Here is a 24,458-nt window from a genome sequence, read left to right on the forward strand (position 1 = left end):
GATCAAATCACCTCAAAAAAGAGGAAACGAACAGCTTAGAAAAAAATCCAATGCTGTTCAAAATAAAACATTCAAAAAATAGTCGAACCGGAAAAAATTGAGTGAGAAAGTAGCAAGTATGAATGAAAGTGATAAACACATCATATTTGACAATTCATCTTATCATTTTCTTCTTTAAGGGAACTAGAGTTAGAACTAAAATTAGAAAAAAAGTTAGCGTAGTTTATGATGGGCCAAAATAGTAAAAAAGCAAATGAAACTTAACGATGATGACCATAGAATCATGATATTGCTCGTGTTAAAATGTTTCAAGCTAAGTCTTAAAACGTTAATATATTAGAAGCTTTCCTTGTACTTATTTAGAATCTTTATTAAGTGAAATTATCTCTATAATTTCAGTTTCAGATATATTTCTGTGAATTTCTGTGAATAATAGTGTTTTTCAACCCCCTATTGTAAAATACCTAATTATACCTAATTATACACAAACTCGTGACTCAAATGCCGTTTACCGCATTTGTTGCATAATATAGTATTATAATTATGTTTCCTTTCATGTCATGAGTTTCTAAAATAGAACACATTTTTAATAAAAAGCCTATCTGTAAGACAAAGATCATTCCAGAATATGAGTGTTTTTATTTTAAAAAAATTAGCTATTATGCCCCTGAGGAGTGAAAGCATATATATGCCGAACCCCTGAAAGCAGCAGTAGGCGTACTTCAAATGGTACCTATCTAAATTTTATTAAAATCAAATGAATGAATTAAATTTATTTGGTTGGCTTTTAATACGTTTGTATATGGTTAATATATGACCTAAAAACAAATTAGGGGGCATTTTGAGGAATGGTTAGAAATTATGAGGTATGGGAAATGAAACTACGGTGCATTGTGGGGTAATATAGAGCAGTATACGGACATTGGAGGGAATTATAGCGTCTAGTGGGCATTACATCAGAATTTTCTCACCCCTACGCACGCCGACCGATACCTTAAATTATTGTAACATCACCAACTTATCTTAACAATAACCATCTACGATCTGCGCTTCTCTCAAGTAATGAACATTAGAGATACTAAGCGTTCCATTACAAAATACATTTCATCAAAACCTCAAAAAGAAAATGAGTCGAAAGCAACCAAATACTTTTTTACTTTCAAAGCATTACTGACCACATATCAAAAGATCCTAAGTAATATAATCAAATTTACCACTATATTTCCAATATGTCTGAATATGTCCGGTTCATCAAAGACAAAATTCCGTTTGGGACAGGACGAAAAATATAGGCTCAAAGAACATGGCCGAACATGAAAGCGAATATTAAATATTATAAAAATCGACAGAAATTTCTAAACAACTAAACAATCTCAACCGCGATTCATCAATATGGGGAACATGAGGCAATATTAAAGTCTTTCCTTTAACTCTGTCTCACGCAAACAGTAGGTAGTCAGAAATAGTCCAGCACATCATAAATGGCCCTTTGCCCTCAATAAACCGAGCAATAAACCAATAAAAAGTCGATTATTTAGACGAGACTTGATTCGACACTGTAAACAAAGGACGACTGTGCTTCGAGGGCAAGGTAAACGCTTTGCTATTGTCAGCCAAAAACATTAAAGATTGCTATAAGACCACCATCAGGACGTGATAGCTGAATGTTGGACAGTTGGGTAAAAAATTATCTTCTTTCAAAAATCCTACCAAGCAGCGTAGTAGAGTTTATCATAATGCCAGTGTACTTTAGCTAAAAAATACCAACGATGAGCAGTAAAAAAAGAGATATTGGAAGAGTTCCTGAATCAGCATGACCTTTATTTTAAAGATACAAAAAAAAACAACTGACAAAATTTATTTCGTAGACGAGGTTATAAAAAAATCCAGTAATACACCCTAAAATTTCCATCTTACAACATGTTAATCGTGTACATGATCTGGAAAATATTTCGGACAATATAAAACCATTAATTATATCCTTGAATGAGAGCAATAGCACAGATTGAGACTATTCTAGCGATTAATTTTATTGACCATGTATTTATTGTTTATATGTTTATATAAACAATAAATACAGTCAATAAAATTAATTGTACTTACAACTGTATAGCTGTCAAAGCTCTGTATACCAGTACATATAGTTGAGTATAAATGACGTACACTTTAGCCGCAAAAGTCTGTTGTTATACCCGATGCTACTCTTAAATTTATTTCAGGGCAGTAAACACGTCACCCAACCCTATTAATAAGACCTTTAGATCCATCGGTAGGCACTGGTTCTAAGCAATGATCTCTAAACTTATGGAGGGGCTATAACAGTTTTATGAGGGAAAGCAACACAAGGCAAAGAGGAAGCGGTAACGCGGTTCCAAGTAGCGATCTACCTTCTCGAAAACCTATATCAATACAGGAGTGCTACACTTTCTAAAGAAATTATAATTATTATTGTAGATTCCTCCTAAAACCCTTTTTTGAATTGGAGTGAGCTAGTTGTCAAACCACACACCCAGATATTTAGCATGGTTTTTCCGTGGTATTGGATATGTAGGAAGGGAACAGATTGCAACTTTTATGGAACAAAATAGCTGCCGACTTACTTGGATTGACTGATAAACCCAATGAAATGTATTATTCAAACTCTCATTAAGTTGAAAAACATTTCTGTCGGATTCGGCCCTGATAGAAGTATACCTATGACATCGTAGAATTGAGGGACTGTTGGATTACCATGTACAGAAAATTAACATATATAGAAAATCAGATTGGAGAATTGGGGAATTGGGGATATTTCCCCTCAAATGTTTAGCCCTTCGTGGGCAATTCTTTAACGATAAAAACCAAGTCCTTTGGTACACCTAGTTAGTCCAAAATACGGCACAAAATGTTAACATTAACGTTGACACAAGCCACCGTATCGAGACTAACCTTAACAACATATTAGTTACTAGACAAATTGCCCATGATCATGCTCATGCTCATCAACCTGACTGCGAGGGAGCCAATATACATTCTTAATCATATTCTCAATTTTTGAAACACAAGAAGTTGACATTAAAGCGGGGTCCTGGTCAGGTTTCATATGAGAAGCACCATCTGCGCTTTCTGCTCTACAGGGATTTGATCTAATCCTGCCTAAATCCGAAATTCAGCAGAAACAAAGTTCTTATCAAAGGAAAGTGAAGCAAAGCTTTAGACGGGACCTGGAACCAACATTTTCCTACCTTTAACAGCAACAAGAAATTCATCCATAGAAAAATCTTCTGAAAACTTTGATCAATGAACTTAACTAATATTCAACCAGACCTCTTTCATGGTCGTAAAATGCGACAGATTCTCACAGAAGGATCTAAATATTGTTTTCCTTTTCTGATGAAAAAAGTTCCTAGTTGAGGCCCTATATTAACCAGAACACAGTTTTACAAAGATGGAGACTGCTTGAACAAACTCAGTGAGTCAGTTTTGGCTTTAATAGCCTCAGAGCACTGAGAATTCTACCAGGGAAGACCAATCCTTGCTCCTGGCTTGAAACAACGAGTTCATTTTATAATTGGCACTTTTAATAACGTATTATAAAAATAGTTACAGGATTCCGGGAAAGAAACGTTCATATGCGAGAATAAATCAACTTACGCTCCTGTCCACCAAATGCCGAGAACTCTGTACGTACCACCCATATCCACTGCGCAGCGTAATCGAAGATGATGCTTGTTAATTCTGTCCAATAGTACGCTGAAGTTGGCAAAGTCACCTATACCTCGAGAACAAAGTGCTACATTCGGGGACACTAATGGTATCTGGACCAGTCGCCCTTGTTACTGAACCATCATTTAGAAGCACAAGATTATTGTTCTCTACTAAATCAAAAATTATATTCCTATTATAACAGCCTTTGTAACTATAAACCCTTGACCTCCCCGCTTCAGCATGGTCATTCAGATCCGCAATGAGAAGACTAAGAATATATAAGCAATATATCCCGATTAAGTTTCAAATGCGGAGGGTTATACATAGATGTAACAAATACATCCCTTAATTCAATCACTAATAACTGTCATCTAGCTGGTTTAGTGATTTTAATAGTATCCAGAATGTTATAACCCAACGACCGTCTAATGAAAACCGCAACTTCTCCGTAACCATCCGCTTTGTCGTCCCTCACCTGAGAATAGAGAGGAATCTTATAATGAGTACCCAGACTCATTTACTAATAAAACCTAGATTAGTTTACTTTTCTTTTTTAACAATTTTTTTCTTTTTTTAAGTTTATTAATATATTAAAGAGTAGCCCGAGTGTACTAGATATTTTTAAAGACATGAAAAAATCAAATTCTTAAAATCTACAAACCGATTACTGTTGCCCGTAGGAGGCTGGCTGACGACCGTGTCGGAATCAGACCGACTTCATTCTTAATTTAATTCCTGCGATGCTGTTGCTTTTAAGAGTACAGCCCTACATCTCGTTTGAGAAGGAAATAGAGATTGCTTATGGGCCCTAGAGTAGTTACCTAAATCTGGTTGCTTACATTTTTTAGCGTGTTTCTTGGACAAGAACCTTTGTGAGAATACCGCTAGGGTTGCTAAGAGCTGTGAGGTGTCAGTTTTAGGCATTGGTGGAAAGTCCTCATCTGACAAATTGTGAAACTGAATGGATTCGTTGATAGGTACTCTTCTGTCTAATATATTCCGGAAAATTCTTGACAATGGTCAAATGGCACTTGTTGTAATTAACACAAACGGTTTTGTGGACACATCTCTTTTTTAGCGATTTTAATGTTCTTTTCGCACACAAATAAAAAATGATCGTGGGCACAGTAGGCGCACTTTGTTTTCTCCCTGCAATGACTTTTTACATGACTAGACTTAAAGTTGTACCTTCAAAGGCGAAAATATGAATGTTAGAAGGTTCGTTTTTATACACATAAGATCCGTAAATAGCTTGGACATTCCCCTTTCTATTCAAACGTCTAACATTCAGAATTTTCACCTTTTTCACATTTTTACCTACGGTCACGAAACCTTCCGCTTCCGTATCCAAGTCATCTTCAGCAATCGTTGTCGAATAACAGTTTTGTAGCCACTATCCCAAGGGGTATATGTTCCTTAAATATGGCGCGAATACAGGAACCGCATATACGAAATGGTAATTTACATGGGATTATAGAGGATACGTTCCCAGGTGTCAAAATAAAAAAAAAACAATTATATAAATAAATAAATTTGAATTGAATATATTGAATAATTATCTTGAGGCTTAGACAATAGTTGGAAGAATTTTGTAATTTTCTCTTGCCGTGCAGCTTTTAAAAACTCATTCAATTTAGACTGATACTTAGCGGTGATATTACCTGTATGGCTCTTAAGGCTTTTGTAATTCTCTGTTGCTTGTCAGTTTTTAAAATCTCGAATTCACACTCCAATCCGATCGAATTAGCAATTTGGCTGTTAAAAATAAGACTTTCATAGAACGATTAACGTTCATAAAAGGACAGCAACGCTCTTTTGCCATCCATTTTCACTAAGATTTGTCGAATTAAATGTTCAATGGGTAGTAAATTTTACATTTCTTCCAAGTCGGTTAGTCACATCTTCATCTTGCGATTCAAGCAATTCGTATCTGTTCGAACCCATCGCGTCTTGTTCCGTTATCGATTTTGGCTATGTTTGCAGTCGAAGTTTGAAATTGCACCGATTATTCATGACTTTCTGCAGTCAGAGCAGGCTACAGTTTTTCCAGGATGACTTCGATGTGTGTGGCTTCAGTTTTCCAATGATTCTTTTATGCTTACGATGCATTTTGCTATGTCAAATTTTTTCAAGCATTCTATAACATTCATATCAGAATTACATTCCATATTATCCAATATTATTTCGAAGGTTCGTCTAATGCAATAGAGCACTATTCTATTTGGATACATAAACTAACTTTATAGTCTATGTTATGTTATCAGTCACAAAAATAGCGCTTGTAACCCACGCCAAAATACAGGCAGGTTATCCTTGTTTTGCTTTGTTAAAGTCCGAAGATTAAACGATCTGTAAAGCATCAGTGCCTTAATGACACGGTGGTGTAACTCTACCCTTTGCTGCCTTAAATCCAGGAGCAGACTTTTCGATTTTGGAAATGAATATTTTGTTTGGCATTGTCTTCCAAACAGTGCAGTTCTGTCTGCATTAAATACTTGATTTGTATGTTGCATCAGCTACTGGATGCGCAATTTTTTTTGGACATCGTTCTGCTGCAGATACTGCTTCTCCAACGATTTTAATGTTATGCAATGATTGTCCCACCTTAAATTTATTGAACCCACCTTTAGATGCTTCCATCTGTACATTCAATACTACAGCTATCATCAAGTTTTTTAAACTGAGCATTAAAGACGCTTTGATCTCTCCCGCAAATTGAACCACTCATTGAGATATCATTTAAAATACTTTAGGAAAAGTACGTTAAATGATAATAATTTATCTTGATAAAACATGGTTCGATACAAACGACATTGTATCCAAAGGATGGGTTGATTCCACTCAAACCTGTCAGATAAAAGCACCTTCAAATAAAGAAAAACGCATCACCATAATACACGCTGGGTGAGAAGACGGATTTGTCCTAAACTCTTTGCTGTTGTCTTCCAAAAAATATGCATTAAAAAATATTCCCAATAACAGTGTTATTGTAATGGATAACGCAAGCTACCACAGCCGTCTGCTACGCAAAGCACCAGCCTCATTAAATTCAACAACCGAAATCCGGGAGTATTTGTTAGAAAATAATATTTATTTTGAATTCATTTCATTCATTTACAACGAAATTTAGTGGCACTTCTTTAATCCGCGAATAATGAAAACGCGAATCGGATTAATTAAAGCCCGTATCTCGAATCGCCTTAAGAGAACATTGGGATCAAAACTACCCAGTGAAAATATTTTTAAAATATCCTTTGAAATGTTTCTAACTTAATAATATATTTATTGGAAATAATCATAGATCTAACATAACTAAAGTAGAGTGCCTTTATCCTAATATTTTCAAAGCACCGTTACAAGTTTGAATGATATGGTTAGAAAAACGAAAGTTTTAATTTATTTAATTTTAATAAAAGATTTAAATTAGTTGGGTTCTTACTACTGCTTAATAAGAATTCATACCACTTTGGTCTTTGAAAAATCCCTAATAGTACTCTTCGCTTCTCTCTTTTTTGTTTAATAGTCCTAGTTGGTCAAGGTAAAGTCTGTTCATAGATATAAGAAAGTGACTAACTGATACGAATTAAGGAAAGACATTGTTGAGAATTTAATTATTTGGGGTTTTGTTAAAAAAGATACTAAACAATATTTATTTATTTATGTATGTATTTATGTTTAAATCTAAAATAAAATTACAAATTAGAAAAATTATTAAATTACTTAAAATTATTCACATAATATATCAGTATCACTATTGCTATCATCGCCCGTTCTAATTATTAATTGTTTTGTTTAACAGAATTTGCCCAACATTGTGGAGGGATGTTAAAAACTTCGGTTTCTATAAGTTTGAGGACATTGGAGTTAACACGGAAAAATGGAAAAACATTGTTACGACGAATGGCAGATTTCAGTTGGTGCAAACATGTTCAATGGGATTAAATATACAGTGGTAAGGTGGAAGCCTTAAACTGTATGCCCTAGATTTTTTGCATAATTATCACAGACATATTCCTTTCAAGCTTTGTAGAACCTCAATTAATTGCTTTTTGGTATAATCTTCGTGAAAATAAATGTCGTTATTATACATGTAGTTTTGGATTGTTGCTTGTGTGTCACATGAGGAAGGGGTTTTAGTCAACTGTCTACTGTTATAACTTGCATTGTCCATTACAATTACGCTAGAACTAGTTTGTTTTTAAACCAACTTTCAAATAAATCAGCGGTGGTGTTTTCATGGTAATCCAGAGAAGAATCTTTAATATTTTTCGCAGACAGAGAAAGTCCATTTGGAATTCAAACCATCTTTAGAGCCGGCATGCAAAATAGTTATTCTTTCACCTCTTCTTGAGAGCGTGTTTGTTTTACACTTATTAGTTGAGCCAACCTAACCCTTTTCCGGGGTATCATAAGTGTCGAACCAGGTTTCATCCAAGTAAATAATTGGCCTTATGTTGTTCTCTGTAAATCCCAATTTTTTGTAGATATTCCAGACGCTATTTCCGAATTCTAAAAGATTCCATTAAAACTTGCCTTTTGTCATTTTTTAAAAATCTAAAACCCATGTGTTGAATACACTTCCATAAGGTAGTTCTGCCGCATTTAACACCGGTTTCATCTTTTTCAAGCCTCCTAATCAAGATATCTAATGTAGGCATGTTTTGTTCCTCGCATAACTGGTAAATTTTACGCCGTATTATATCTTGATCACTTTCATCTACACTCGAGAAAATGACAGCATCGCTACTTTTTTTCCTCTCTGAAGTGGGATTATTCACAATTTTCCATACAGTTGATGTTAGAATTTTCGTCAATGTGGCCGTTTCTTCTAAAGATGCTTGCTTGCTGGTACCACGTTCAATGAGAATCAAAGAAACATTGTTTATAACTTCCTTAGTCTCAATAGAATAGTGTTTTCTACATTTTGGAGGGAGCATCTCCTGAGATACACTAGACTCGCACATATTTTGCATAATTCGCACACGATTCATCACACGCTGTATTACACACGAAATAAGAATGATTACTAATAAACTTAAACTAAGTAGAATACCAAACCAAAGAATATTAAACACAAGTAGGTGTAAAATTATTTTCTATTACGGACCACAATTTTACCTGAATTTAAATTCCGAAACTTTAGGTAATAGTCTTGTTGCATTGTATGTTAATGACCACCCTTGGATGATCCCATTCAAAAGCAATTGGTCACTTTCTTATATCTATGAACAGACCATATTAGTGGATTTTTGAGAGATCTATCCAACAACAACAAAAAATCAAAATCACCATATACGAAGGATAGTTCTTAAGTGGTGACACACTGTGATTTTGATTTTTTAAACATTCGTCTTCTCTTTCTCGCGCGTTTCCGATAGCTTTGACGACATCTCGAAACGAAGATAAAAACGTCACTACAGTCATTACCGTTTATCGCGGGTATATTAGAGCAGCCGGTCTGAATATCTGTGAAACATTAAAAATAACCTAAGGTAAAAAGCGCTCGTACGCCGCTGGCCGCCCAACATCCCGGTGAGTGCCATATGCGTTCAACTCTTGGCGAATCCGTTCACACACACACACACTCAAACACAACAGAATCGACAAAATCGAAAGCCTGCCGGGCTTTATATCATACGGAGCGGACGAGCCGAGAGACGGAGAGAGAAAAAGAACGGAGAACGCGGTGGTACCCCGAGACTACCACTCTCGTACCTCTACGCGAGTCAGTACGGGACGGACGGTCGAATGAGCCCAACGCGTCTTCAATTTTAACACAGGTACGAGCACATACATCGTGGCAGTCGTCATTGTTTCAAGCGCGATTTCATTGCTACGTCTTCGCGGTCCTTTGTGTTCAACTCGGAGCGCCCGCATGCCCATATCATGTCTGTGATAAAAATCCGCTTATTTAAGACTCGTACCGGCGGCGAGGCGTGTTAGACAAAGAAACTGCCGCGGAAAAAAATCTGACGTTTGCCCGTGACCCGGTGCTGTTTCTGTTTTTCGACCGACGAGGGAATTATTTTGACAGTGGACTCGACTCGGATATCGTATTCGTTCGGCCCCGTCATAATGGTAAGACCGTTTTCAGTGCGACTAGAAAAGCTTAAATGAAACGTGTGTGAGATTGGCTTCGAATTATGGACAATTGACGAACATTTCTATAATAACTAAAAATTGCAAGATATAAAAGCTATAATATAAGAAAATTTTGTGGAGTAATCCCGGAGATTATTCAAAACTTCGCCTCACAAACGGAACCTCTTAGATGCCGTCAAAGCTATTATAAACGCGCGAGACGAATGTGTAAAAAATAATAATCAGAGTGTGTCCACCCTTATAAAATCTTAATATATGGTTCGATTTTCATAATTTTTTTTTGTTGGATAGATCTCTCAAAAATCCACTGAAACCTTGTCCAACTGGGACTATTAAACAAAAGAGAGAGAAGAGAGGAGTACTATTAGGGATTTTTTAAAGACCAAATTGGTACGAAATCTTATTAACCGAACTAATTTGCATCATGTACAGGGTGTTCGAAATAAAGACAGAGATTTGGGAGTTTTATTTGACACTATGCTTTCGTTTTCTAACAATATCAATCAAACTTGTAAGTATGCGTTGAAAATGTTAGGATAAAGGAATTCGTCTTTAGTTATGTTCGATGTATTTCCACAGAGATGTTTTAATCATAATGTTCCCTTAAAGCGATTCGAAATTGTAGGAACTATGCATCATAATTTTTATTTAAATTATTTAGATCTCTTATAGACTGCTCTGAACTGTTATCGCGGATCGGTTTTCAAGTTCCTACACGGGCAGTCAGAACATTTACTATGTTCCACCTAGCAACTCCCTCGATAAAACTTTTTCATTAGATGTTTAAAACAACGCTCATTTTTATTTCTATTTGTAATGATATAGATGTCAATGATCGAACACAGGCTCAGTTTACTTTAGTATTAAATGTTTTTTACGTTTCATGTAGATTTGGTTTCGAGTTTTGCTGTTTTTTGTTTTTAGTTTGATTGATTTTTACTAGGTTATTTATTGGTACGTTTTCGGTTTTCGGAATTTTCATTTGACCTGGTAAATATACTTAGCAAATTAAATGTCTTGTCATTTGATATTATATATCTTAGACATTATAACTTATTGTTATTATTATTGTTATTATTATTAATAATATCTCGGGCACGTCGCTTAAGCACTACTCCTGTAGAATGTTTGTTTATGGCTCAATTGTGATAATTTCTTTCCAGCTCTGTGAAATCCCTGAAGTCTCTGAAACTTTGGTTATGAATTATTTCCAAAATTTTGAGTTTATAGCTCTTGCTTATTATTACATCATAATTATTTACATCATGATAAACATTTTTTTTTAATCGAATATGTAATTAAATAACTATTTCATATCCTCCTCCCTTCCGTTGTTGACTGCAACATTTTTAAGATTATAAATATTTTCTCCGCTTTTTTTTTTCTATTTCGCTTTAGTTTTAATTTTTTTGTCAACAGAAAATTAAGAGAGTCAAGAGAAATTGAAGAGTTCTATGATAAAAGTTATTTTCACTTGAAAAAAAAAAGAAACAAAATTTTTGAAAAAAACGTTTCAGTTTAACTACGTTCTGAAATTTTATGGAATTTATAATAACCATTAACCATTCCCACTTTTTGAAAATACAATGTTAATTTTTTATATATTATTTTTACTTCCTGTTTTTTTTACAACGCAATGCAAACATTTTCTACACAACCTAAAAAGTATTTTTCAAAAATAGTCAAATCCGTAATATCATTTAGAAATCTGTGAAATCTCTGTAGAAACCGGGACGTCTGAAACCGATGAAATCTTTTTGAAATCTGTGAAATATATGTTTGTGTGTTAATTTCAGATGGCGATACTAAAAGGCACTGTTACGGTTTTTTTCATATAGCATGGGCAATTGACACAGTTTTATGAATCGGAAGATCGGGAAGTACTTTTATGATGATGATAACAGATTCGTTGCTAGGAACACCTAAAAGTAACTGGAGTAATGACCAAAGCTTTTAATGTTTTCAAAAATATATATTTATTTTAAATTTTTATTATACAAATTTCAAAAATATTAAAAAGGACTTTAAAGATTTCTTAGGGGCATTTATTTCTTAGTATCATATTAAAAATAACAAATAAACCTATGATAATAGTATTCGAAAGGTATAAATCCCTTAAACGGGTAAGAAATTGATGATGAAATTCTGATAAGCTTCCGAGATATTTGAAGTAACTCGAGGTAACTGTTCAAAAAGTCTTTTGATTGGAGTTTTCTATTCATTCATATATTTCATATTTCTTAGTTGGAAATTTAAGGCAACATTTTTAAATACCTACATCAGCAACATTTTCGATTTTAGACAGATTTAAATGAAAAACTTATGAAGTTGATAGGCCTAGAGAAAGTCTAGTGATATAAAAAGTGTATTTCCGATTTCTATGAAGAAAATTACTCATGAAAAGGAAAAACATTAAGAAATTAAATTTTGAAAAATGAAACGAAACGAAAAATATTTATTAAAAATTGTATTTATTAATTTAAGATTGACATTGACTCTTTCTGATTTATAAAAGAAACTGTTTGCAATGTGTTTTTAATATATAATTTTCAATCTTTTAATTATGACGGAATACAGAAATTTTTTACTTAAACCTAAAGTTATTTGTCAAAATCTAGAAACTCGTTTAACAATCTATGAAATCTTTATAGAATCTGGTTAAAGAAATCCCTAGCAGCCTTTCTGGATATTTGACATGAAAAATCAGTCCCAGCTTAGGATGAAACACGAAGCAAAACAAGGTCAAAGTGCATTTTTGGCAGATCTATCCAGCAAAAAAAATCAAAATCGAACCATAAACAAAGATTTTACAAGGGTTGTACAGTCCTTAACACATTGTATATGCGCGATAAAGTTTGGATTAGAGATTTTTGAAGTTTCATAGAAAGCTCCCTTTAAATGCGAAACACCCTATCAGCCGACTGAGGTGTCAAACGCGTTGTTAGGATTAAGAGAAAGAGAACATTTTTTTTAAACAAAAAAATAAATATATATATATATATATATATATATATATATATATATATATATATATATATATATATATATATATATATATATATATATATATATATATATATATATATATATATATATATATATATATAGATTTTTATCATTCCGTGTTCAATTTTTACAAAAAAGCGTTTTAAGGTATCTACAAATACATTTTGAAATATTTCCAATTGAAATATAAAAATCAAACTAAATTCAGATTTCATACCGCTAGGTGATCTTTTTATTGAATCGATTTTTTCGAGGTAATGTTATGCATTTTGTTAAAATATTACCTGTTAATAGAATATATTGATAGAATAAATGTTACTCGTGCAGACACGTACGAGTGACATGGACGCGCGGCCTCTGAAGATGCCAAGTGATATTTTGGCGAAACGTCAGGCGAATGATCCTACTCCAGGGTCAAACAACGAACGGATGAACACCCGGATTACCACCAATACATATATATATATATATATATATATATATATATATATATATATATATATATATATATATATATATATATATATATATATATATATATGACACTATATTCCGGGATATCATCCGTTCGCTTGTTGAACTCCGACTGGAATCCTGCAGACGTTTTGCCAAAATCTCACTTGGCATCTTCAATGCTCGCGAGTGTTCGAAGTGTTTTCTGAGCGCGAGCATTGAAGATGCCAAGTGAGATTTTGGCGAAACGTCTGCAGGATTCCAGTCGGAGTTCAACAAGCGAACGGATGATATCCCGGAATATAGTGTCATATATATATATATATATATATATATATATATATATATATATATATATATATATATATATATATATATATATGTATTGGTGGTAATCCGGGTGTTCATCCGTTCGTTGTTTGACCCTGGAGTAGGATCATTCGCCTGACGTTTCGCCAAAATATCACTTGGCATCTTCAGAGGCCGCGCGTCCATGTCACTCGTACGTGTCTGCACGAGTAACATTTATTCTATCAATATATTCTATTAACAGGTAATATTTTAACAAAATGCATAACATTACCTCGAAAAAATCGATTCAATAAAAAGATCACCTACCGGTATGAAATCTGAATTTAGTTTGATTTTTATATTTCAATTGGAAATATTTCAAAATGTATTTGTAGATACCTTAAAACGCTTTTTTGTAAAAATTGAACACGGAATGATAAAAATAATACTTTGTGGTGGATTCATTAAAAAAAAAAAACAAAAATTGACTGCCCCACTGGATCTAATTGGTCCTTTGTAATTTATAAACGACACTTCTATGGAAACTGAGCATTCGTTGACCTACGTTTATATGAACTTTTTCTCTTGTTACTGGATGGAGAAACTCTGACCTATGGTGGATGTATGTTTTTAAAACATATTTTATACACGGCTGGCCTTCTATCCAAAATATAAAAATAGTGGGCATATTGAGATTAACTTTTCTTAAAAATCATTTTATCGAAAAAAGAAATACTAATTTTTGAATGAAAATTCGAATATTATGATTTAAATAAATAGGTGCAAACTAAAAACTGCTTATGTTCTCTGTGGCTGGCCGAATTTGATATATTCGCTACATATAAATGCAATAACCTTCAATACCTCTGAATATCAATGAAGTATTATAAATAGAGAATATTTTCATTTGCTATTCTGAGCCTGAAAATTTTCGAAAATTAATTGAAAATATTTCGACAATTTGACCAAACATTTGCAATGGTTGAATTGTGAATGGTGAATGAGCAGAAACTAAGGACTTAAGTTTCTTCACTAACCAAAGCACAAAAAACGAGAAACTACAATTCCCGAAACGAGACCCACAGGAAGTTGTTGTCTATCCTAGTGACGTGGGCGTCTTAGTAACCCAACACTACGCAATGGATGAGACTCACACCCGGCCTGCACGAATTTATAAGGGAAACGATCCCAATTTGTACGTCAGTACGCACGGGACGACATCTGACGGCGAACGGACCGAACGGAAACGACTTTTTTTTTCGTTCCAAGGGGGGTCATTAAAACCAAATTCGACTTGCCGACCGAAACAACCTCGCGATAATTATGATTATTATATGCCCCGATAGGGCAAAGATCCGTCGCCATGGCTCGACAATGAGAGATTTTCTTTTATTATTTATTTCGATCCGCCACACAGAGGTAATTCTGATAATCTACGATGAGGTAATTCAGAAAAATATAAACTGCATTTTACGATTTTTTTCTATCTTTCCGAACCCCTTTTCGACCACATTTTTGGAATTTTACACTCGTTTATTAAACACTCGCTCCGCTCGGGGCAAATAAACTCGTAACTTAAATGTCGTTTACAGCACCTGTTGCATAATATACTATTCCCGGACTTATAACCTAAATATCTGTATTATTGTTCTGTATTTTGTTAATTTAATTAGATAATTAGTTGGGAGAGAGGGAGTCAGAAGAGGTAGCATCTTTCTTACGGGTTGACTGGACACTGATCCTCACTGCTCTCAGTTCCCGGCAGTTTAAATAGTCAGAGGATGTTAAGAATGCCCGGGTCAATCGGTAAGACTACTAAGTGATAGTAGGCAGAGAAACTAACAAACGCTACTCCAGAAATTGCAAGAGTACAAATTGACATCTTGGAAGTCGGCGAAACACGATGTCCAGAATCAATTATTGATTTTATATCAATTTCGGATAGAATCGCTTTGCTGCAGTTACAAAGGGATCCAACAAGAATTAACATTTTTTCTACCATGTGTTACACGCCGGGTTAAAATCTTGCAAAAACCACGAAGTAAATGCAATTATGGGAAACTTTAATGCCAAGATCGGTCAGAAAAGGACAAGAATAGTGGTTGGAGACTTCTGGCTAAGAGTTCGTAATTCTATCAAGATAATGACTGAGTAGTGATGAAAACCTTTTTTTAATTGCCACATAGACAACTTTAAACCTGGAAATCGCCCCAGGACTCACCTGATTGATTTCATCTTAATCAACCACATATTCAAAAATTCAGGATTCAGGATTCAGGAGCTGATATCTTCTCTAACCACAGTCCTCTGGTTGCTCAAACAACTTAAACAAGAACTAAAAGCAACTAACACCCCAGGTTACATAAATGATGCATGGCTGCATCCTAAGGAGACACAAATTACGAACCAATGAACACACAAAAGAAACAAGACACTAAGGAATTACAAATACGCATGACTATTTCAATCTACACCAAAAAAAAAAACGCTGGATGAGAGACCTGAACGATTTGGTTTCGATGAGGCAAGTGGTCCAAACACCTTAAAAGAGCCATTCGTCACCCAAAAAACGGTAAAGCCGGTGGCCCTGACTACATCTATGTTGATATTCTCAAACTAGCAGAGGATAAGGTTCCAGGGTGCTTACTAAATTGTTCAACACCACACCTCGGGAAGAATACCACAGGACTGGTTACGCTACCAAAGTACCGCACTATAAACTTGAGCCACATACAGTTTAATTAAAACAGAATTTACAAAAATGAAATTTGTGAATTTCAGCAAGCAAAATATAATAATATATATAATATAATATTGAAACACTTGACATTGGAGTCAGAAGTGCATTTTTCAAAATGAAACAGCTGCATACGAGCAGACAATTAAATCTAAGTTTTAGACTACACCTAGCCATCTTGTTTTATGGATTACAAGGATGGTCCAATGGTACAATTTAGATTGGTATTGCAAAAAAACATCGAAGGCTTTGAAATGTTGAAATTATGGTCGTATACTTAGGATTTCCTGGACTGATAGACGAAAACTGGAATACTGTGGACATTTTAGGAAGGGCGAGAAGTGCCGTTTCCTTTAAGTAATAATACAGGGCAGAATTAAAGGCAAAAAGTACCATATCGTAATTTCACGCAGCGGCTTCCAAAATACAGATAGACAGAATAATCGGCAACCTTCAATATAAGACGGCACCAGAAGAAAAAGAAGCTAACTCGAATTAATTGACTTTCTAAAGCCCACGTCATTCCAATTTTTTATATTATTTTGTATCGTTATTTATTTTCTGATAATTATACATATAATATAGAGAAATGTAGCTAACCTCAAAGTATTTAAACTCCTGTATCTTGTAAATTTATTTTTAGAATAATAGATTAAGACTTTTATTACATTACTGTCTTCTTGTTATGTTTGATTGGTGTATTATTTTTATATTTAAAAAATTTCACGAATTTGTCATAGTATCATTTGAATATTTTTTGTGGAAAAATATATTATAATTAGGGAAACTTTTCGAAAATTTCGAATTTGAACTCGGACGGCAGATTTACAATATTGAATTGGTTGTTTGCTAAAAATATTTCAACGTTACCGAATGGATGAATACGAAATGCACTTGTTCCAGTTTTTTTTTATTTAAACTAAATACCTATTCTTTAAAATCTATAAAATTAAAAATTAAAAAAAAAAAGAATAAAATTAATAAGGACAACCTTTAAACTGATACAACTAAAAACGGATCACTATTTTTAAGTATTTTAGTTGTGTCGTGCTCGTTCATCAATTTGACCCAATGTGCATCTTCACAAGCTCAGCACAGGATGTTTAATGATGCTGGTTTCCATCAGCCTTGGATTTGCCCTTCATACAATGCTATGTCTATCCGCGCCATTGCGAGACCAAGTTTGATATTTTTTTCCCACGGCTCTGATTTCCTATTTCATATAAATCTTCGTCGATACTAATTTTACGACGCAGTTGTTTAGATCAAATATTTCCGAATTTTATGGGCGTCGTTTACGTGGGTATTATTAAATAATAAAAAATCATCTCGACAACACGCGATATTAAAGTGGAAATAAAACTGAGGAACCTGTTTTGCAAAATAGCGTTTAAAGTTCACAATATGGTGACGCGATAAATAATGTTATGCGATGTTTAAATATAACGCGTTAAATAATTTGACCTTGACTTTTTTTCTGAATAGCATACGAGATAATATTGCAAAATAACAAATTTGCGAAAAATTTTGCAGCCACCCAGAAATCTTTGTTTAATTTATTTCCATTTAAAAAATAAATCCATTTCGCTGGTGAAGTAGAATAGATTAGATGGAAATCAAAGCAATGGATACATTTAAGGCTACAGTGCTTCTGAAAATGGTCGTGACCCTATTTCCATAGTTTCTTCTGACCTGAAAAAGATAAAAACTGTAGAAACGGTAGAATTTATTGACACGCACCTTTTTTGCTAAGCCGTTTTTGAGTTGTAACCCCAATATCTTTTTTTAGTAGCTGTAGTTCGGGAGTATCTTCTGAAATTAAAAAAGATTAAAACGACTTTTGTTAGATATTTTTTCGTAGAATTTTGTGTTATTACCTATCTTACGCTTTGAATTTTGACATTTGTCAATTCTGACGGTCATGTCAGTGAATGTATTCGTGTTGTTTTGCGAAAATGGACCAAAAAACTAACGGTCGTAGAAAAAGTATAGTATGCAACACGTTCGGTAAGCTTTTTAACTCACTCGTTTATCAAAAACTCGCTCCGCTGCGCTTGGCTCTTGTTAAATAAACTCCTTAGTCAAATGATGTTTACCGTACTTGTTGCATAATATACTATTACCGGGCATGTAACGTACATTTCATTTCATTCAGTTTTTTTTTTTTGGAAACAAAATGAAGTTCGATTTGACAAAATTACATGAGTTGTTAGGCAACGCCTTAATAATGTAATACCTAAATATTCATTTAATATTTGCTGCTTCTTTGTGCCCACACAAATACTCCCTAGATGACAATGTTCTCGAGTACCCAAAAAAAAGGCACGGGTAAGCGCTGAATTTTTTTGTTTATTTAGTAACGTGGATTCTTTTCTGTAATTTTCCAATGAACATTTTATTAAGCTTTGCCAAGCTTTTTTCGCAAGCTTTATAACAAAAAAGAAATAGGAAAATAAACTTGCTATACATTAAAACCGGTTAAAAAATTAAACGAGCTTTTGACTTAGGACTGTTAATAGTTTTGAAAAGTTTAGTTACTCGTCATGCACATTTTATAGTCATATTCCAAAAGACTTCAATTTTTCTAGTTAAAAATACTGTAAAAATATTTTTCCCATTTTGGGTAATGCTACAATCGATTTAGGCGGGGTTGGTTGTCATGGTTAGAAAATCATATCAAGTCTGAATCACCCACTCTGAGGCGTAATCAAGCAAATGTGGATCAATTATCGATTTTTATATAATGCTTTGATTAATACTAATATCGCGGCTCCTACTAGTATCTATTTAATTTTGTTTCACCCATCTCTTTTTTTTTTAAGTAGTGAAGAATATCCATCATGATCATCCTGCCCAATTGTTTCTGAAATGTATTAGGAAGGAGAGAACTTAAAGGTCATATAGTGAAGTTTAGATAAATTACAATAATAGTTTTCCGTACTGCAATTCTTAAGACCCAGACACCTCGAATAGTGTGACCCTAATTTAGGAACAATATGAAGACGAATTTTTGTGAAAGAAAATAATGTGACTGTGGCGTTACTACAGGTAGTTTATTAGAATAATAATGTTTCCAGATAGCTCCCCGCCTTTGACATAAAATCAAGTTTGCTATACCATAGATTAACGATTTGTCAAATTAAATATCAGTATTTCGGGAAATGCCAGAAACTTATGATGTAGAATCCAGGGCAATAAATAAAAGGTCAGACATTATCATTGAAATTTACTACGTCTGAATAATTTATGTGGATTAAAAACTGCTTAAAAAAACGTCTGAGCAACAACTGACTAAAATTGCATAAAGGTTTCCATCAAAAATTATGTGCATTCTGCAGACGTTTTGATTTTAATATTAAAAAAATATTCTGTGTGTGTTGATGTTTTTTTTAAACTTAAGAACATGGATTTTTCTGTTTCCGTGTGTATTTAATGTTTATAAATAGCAGTGGTTGGTGGTGATGAGCGAAACAAATGTGTAATTTATGGTTTCTGAATTGTAGTCCCCGAAAAAGAAAGCTTGGAGTAGCACAAAAGTCTTTTAATTTTAGCCATTCTCACCACTGATTTGTGTTTTTTACTTAGCCGGTCACAACTCCTCATCGTTCTCATCGCGCCATAAAAATAATTATACACTATTATTATCATGGACATGGGCACATAATGGAGATATTAATTAATCTAAGGTCAAGTAAATAAAGACCTATGAACATAGAAATATTCATCATGTTCCTAATATTCCGATGAACTATAGTCGTTAGAGTCTAGAGAAATAATAAGGCCTCTACAGTGTTTTCAAGCATTTTATAACCTTCCCACATTCTTTTTTCTACTTCAATCACATGTTCAACGCGCTCACTCCAATTTTCACAATGTCCTGTTATTATTCACTTTTGCAAGAGGGTTTCAACTTTCTAAAATTGCATCTTATTTTTTCGGACTTTCTTGAGTTGTAGCTGGCATGACTATAACAGACCCCGAATAAGATTTGCTGGGAGTAGTATCCAAAAACATCAGCATTCACGGCTTCACGATAGTCTCCAGTTCATATAGCAACGTGGACCGACAAGCAATGTAAAAACATCATCATACACTTTTCTATTTCTTTTTCATACACTTTTCTATTTCTTCCGTATTTTCGCTTTTTATCAATCTGTACCAGTCAAACGAGGCAGTAAAGGCACGCAGTGCGCACGTGTTTCGATTAACCAAAACGTCAGATAAAGGAGCGATGTTGCGCAAGCGAGTTTGACGGAAAAAATACTCTCGGTGTGGGTTTGGCGAACGCGGTTTATCGCTGACGATTATTCACGTTACGGCAACGCCATTTTAGAACAATGATTTTGCACTTAATAGTTGCTTCTATTCTCAGTACAAAGCTGGAACTTATCGTGGCGTAGTTGTAACTGTTAAAGGTCCGAAAACATGTTGTAAGTTTGGTTTGGTAACTTTAGACATAATGATTTTTTTTTCAACAAATTTTGTAGAATAATATATTTTATTATATATTATATATAAATATATATATATATATATATATATATATATATATATATATATATATATATATATATATATATATATATATATATATATATATATATATATATATATATATATATATATATATATATATATATATATATATATATATATATATATATATATATATATATATATATATATATATATATATATATATATATATATATATATATATATATATGATGACACTATACTCCGGGATATCATCCGTTCGCTCGTTGAACTCCGACTGGAATCCTGCATCCGACTGGAATCCTGCAAATCCTGCATCCGACTGGAATCCTGCAGACGTTTCGCCAAAATCTCACTTGGCATCCTCAATGCTCGCGCTCCGAAAACACTTCGAACACTGTTCGAAGTGTTTTCGGAGCGCGAGCATTGAGGATGCCAAGTGAGATTTTGGCGAAACGTCTGCAGGATTCCAGTCGGATGCAGGATTTGCAGGATTCCAGTCGGATGCAGGATTCCAGTCGGAGTTCAACGAGCGAACGGATGATATCCCGGAGTATAGTGTCATCACATTTTTCCATCCGTGAATCAATACGTGAGGATATATATATATATATATATATATATATATATATATATATATATATATATATATATATATATATATATATATATATATATAATGACACTATATTCCGGGATATCATCCGTTCGCTCGTTGAACTCCGACTGGAATCCTGCATCCGACTGGGATCCTGCAAATCCTGCATCCGACTGGAATCCTGCAGACGTTTCGCCAAGATCTCACTTGGCATCTTCAATGCTCGCGCTCCGAAAGCACTTCGAACACAGTGTTCGAAGTGTTTTCGGCATTATTAATATGGAAAGATTTTTAGTTACACTTCATTTTAATTTTAATTTTTTTTTCAATTTCATTAACTATAAATTAATTATACGTAATAACAATAAACTCATCAGTTTAATCACAAGCGGAGCGAGTGTCTAAAAAGACATTTAATTAAAACTTCATTTGTACCAAAAGATTTTTACTTTCATTTTATCAAATATAAATTAATTACATATAAAAATATTACATCTAGCATTCTAAAAAAAAAATCATAAATAGATTATTTGTCAGTGTTTATAAAGGCGGTCTGTGTATGCAGGCGGTCTGTATGTAAAGGCTGTCCGTATATGGAGGCGGTCTGTACGTTTCAGTTATCAGTAAAAATGGTTAGTTGCTATTAAAAATTAACTGTCAAGAATTATTTAAGGTTCGTTCAAACCTTCAAATAACATTTGACCAACAATTTTCAATGCGCACTTCGATCAGACTGTTTGTTGCGAATCGATTTATTGGGACAACTAACTGATAAATTATCACATTTAGAGACGATGGCGTAAAGTCTGGGTTATGGAAGATTTATTTCATTTAACAATCAGTTATCAATCACCTGCGATCTTTATTCTATTTTCCTCATATCATCGCTTGGCGTTTTGTGGTTTCTGAATGTTTGATCCAAGCAAATTTGATTTTTTTTAGCTTAAAATACAATAGGTATAGATAACTCTGATTTCTTAATTATGGCTCATCCAATAATAAATCTCAGTCATCCTCGTCAGATCTTTCCAATGATACTGTAGATTTCGTCTGTTTCTTGCGTTACCTTTATTTAATCTCAGTATCTGGGTTACTTAGTGATTATTTAGTATCTATAAATGGTACAAATAAATTTAAATTTAAACGTTTGAGTTAAGAGAGAATTTCTTGACCGAAATTTATGTTTGAAGTAACAATTTTTGTAAAATGAGATTTCCGATTTATCGCGAGAGAAGTTGTTCATTTTTATCAAGATTTCATTAAGTTGAATAGCATCATGTACATTTAAAAAGATCGTGCCCCTTTGAGTTAAGATTGTTATTCTGAATTCCTATACTAAAGAAGATATTACTCTCTGATCTACTAATTAATATCTTTGTTATCCTTGAGTTATAAGACAGATATCTTTATAATTGGAAAATATTAATACTTAAAAACCAAGGAATTGGTAGATAATATTCCATTTGTGTCATAGACATGGTGGCCTTGGTTTAAACGTGTTCACCGTTGAGAAAATTTATTCAATTGTAAAATTATTTGATTCCCTCGTTTCTCAATAAAAGTCAGCAGGGGTGATTTTTCGAGAAAAGAGTAGGGACAAGAGTTTAATTTAAAATCAGATGCTCTCGAAAAATTATCGGTAACATGAAGCAAAGCAGAAATAGTGCTCTGAAGAGCTCTGGGAGGATTTTGTTATTGTATAGAAACTGAAGACGTGGTTTAGCCGTATTTTTTTCAACAACCTTTGTGATGGTTGGCAACAAACTTATTGATCAAAAATCATCAATAACACTTGAACACTCTCTTTTTGGTACAGGTATAAGTTCAGCTTGTTTTGAAATGAGCGAAAGACGAGACACTTCTTCAAAAGGAAAGTCGTATTGATTGAGCTCTGAATCATAGTACTAATTAATAGTTATCAAAGTTTCTTTAACTTCTTCTGGCAGACTTTAACAAAATAAAATGAATTAGTACCAAATGCTGTGTTAATATAATTTACAGACACAAACCGAGCATCAACACCCCCAACAGTTTCAACAGAAGTAAAAGCAGCATTAAAACTGTTAGGTTGGCCTAAATTGTTTTCAGATATTAATGTAGGATCACCGAGTACATTAAGTACGAAAAAAATTTTTAGGTTCAGCCTGAAATTTACTTGCTAATTATGTCTTCGACGTTCTATGCAGCAGGATAAGTCATTCCTAAAATTATAAGAGTGTCTATTTATGATCAATTTCATTTAACGTAGAATTAACAAGATTGCTTTCGAAAAATCGCCACTGGGCGGGACATGTTTGCAGTAGCCTTTTGTTTTAAAAAGAAGGCACTTTGCGGTTTCTTGTCATAGAGGGACGCATTGTTATTCTATCGTGCTCCTGCGGACCACCATGGAACTTTAGCAAAATCGATGTAATTTTAGTGTGCATACAATCTGTATAATGTGTCCTTCACATATACTCGAACTTCAAAGTTGCGGCAAACTTCGGTAAAATTTAAAATTTGTAACTGCTAATTGCGATTTAAAATTACATTTTTTCAAATATCTCGCGCAACCCTGTATTATAGACGAAAACTGGATCTCTCTTTCGACGCAATTTACGATACTGTCGAAATCAAATTATCCCATTTCTAGCATTTTATCGCCAATAATTTACCCACAAAAACGGAAATTTTTAGGATCGTTTATATTTTCAAATAATGTTCGAAGTGGAGGTTATAGCCCTGGATCTTCCACGTTTCCTGGTCCAAGAATTTTTTTAAAATGGTAAATCGTTTTCAAGAAAATATATTTTTTTCTGGAACCATGCAGTGCGCCGTAAAAATTAATGACGTCATCGAGTCTTCACATCCCCGAAATAGCGATTTCAATATGGATATTTTCAAATATCCCAAGCGACGAAAATCGGAAATACAAACATTGTAGCTCTTGGTGCGTCCTATGACACTGTTTGAACCAATTAGCCATATTTTTTAGTATTTTCGATTTGCGGCTAATGATTTACTCTGGAAAAGAACAACTTTCTAGGTCTTTTAGATTTTTGGCTATAATTTAAAAAAAAAATGTATATAATGGAAAAAATGCCTGAA

The 24,458-nt window shown here is 33.6% G+C and overlaps 1 protein-coding gene across 1 annotated transcript in view; it reads left to right on the top strand.

Moving 5' to 3' along the window:
• The first annotated feature begins 9,357 nt into the window (after nucleotides 1-9,357).
• Nucleotides 9,358-24,458, top strand: part of LOC132696851 (uncharacterized) — a 102,922-nt gene continuing 87,821 nt past the window's right edge. The window contains exon 1 of the mRNA XM_060661934.1: nucleotides 9,358-9,765. The gene's annotated coding sequence lies outside the window, so the exon portion shown is untranslated. The remainder of the gene's footprint in view (nucleotides 9,766-24,458) is intronic.

Source organism: Cylas formicarius, unplaced genomic scaffold (assembly GCF_029955315.1).
Source record: "Cylas formicarius isolate icCylForm1 unplaced genomic scaffold, icCylForm1.1 PGA_scaffold_1__22_contigs__length_36826433, whole genome shotgun sequence".
In the NCBI taxonomy this organism is placed as follows: Eukaryota; Metazoa; Arthropoda; class Insecta; order Coleoptera; family Brentidae; genus Cylas; species Cylas formicarius.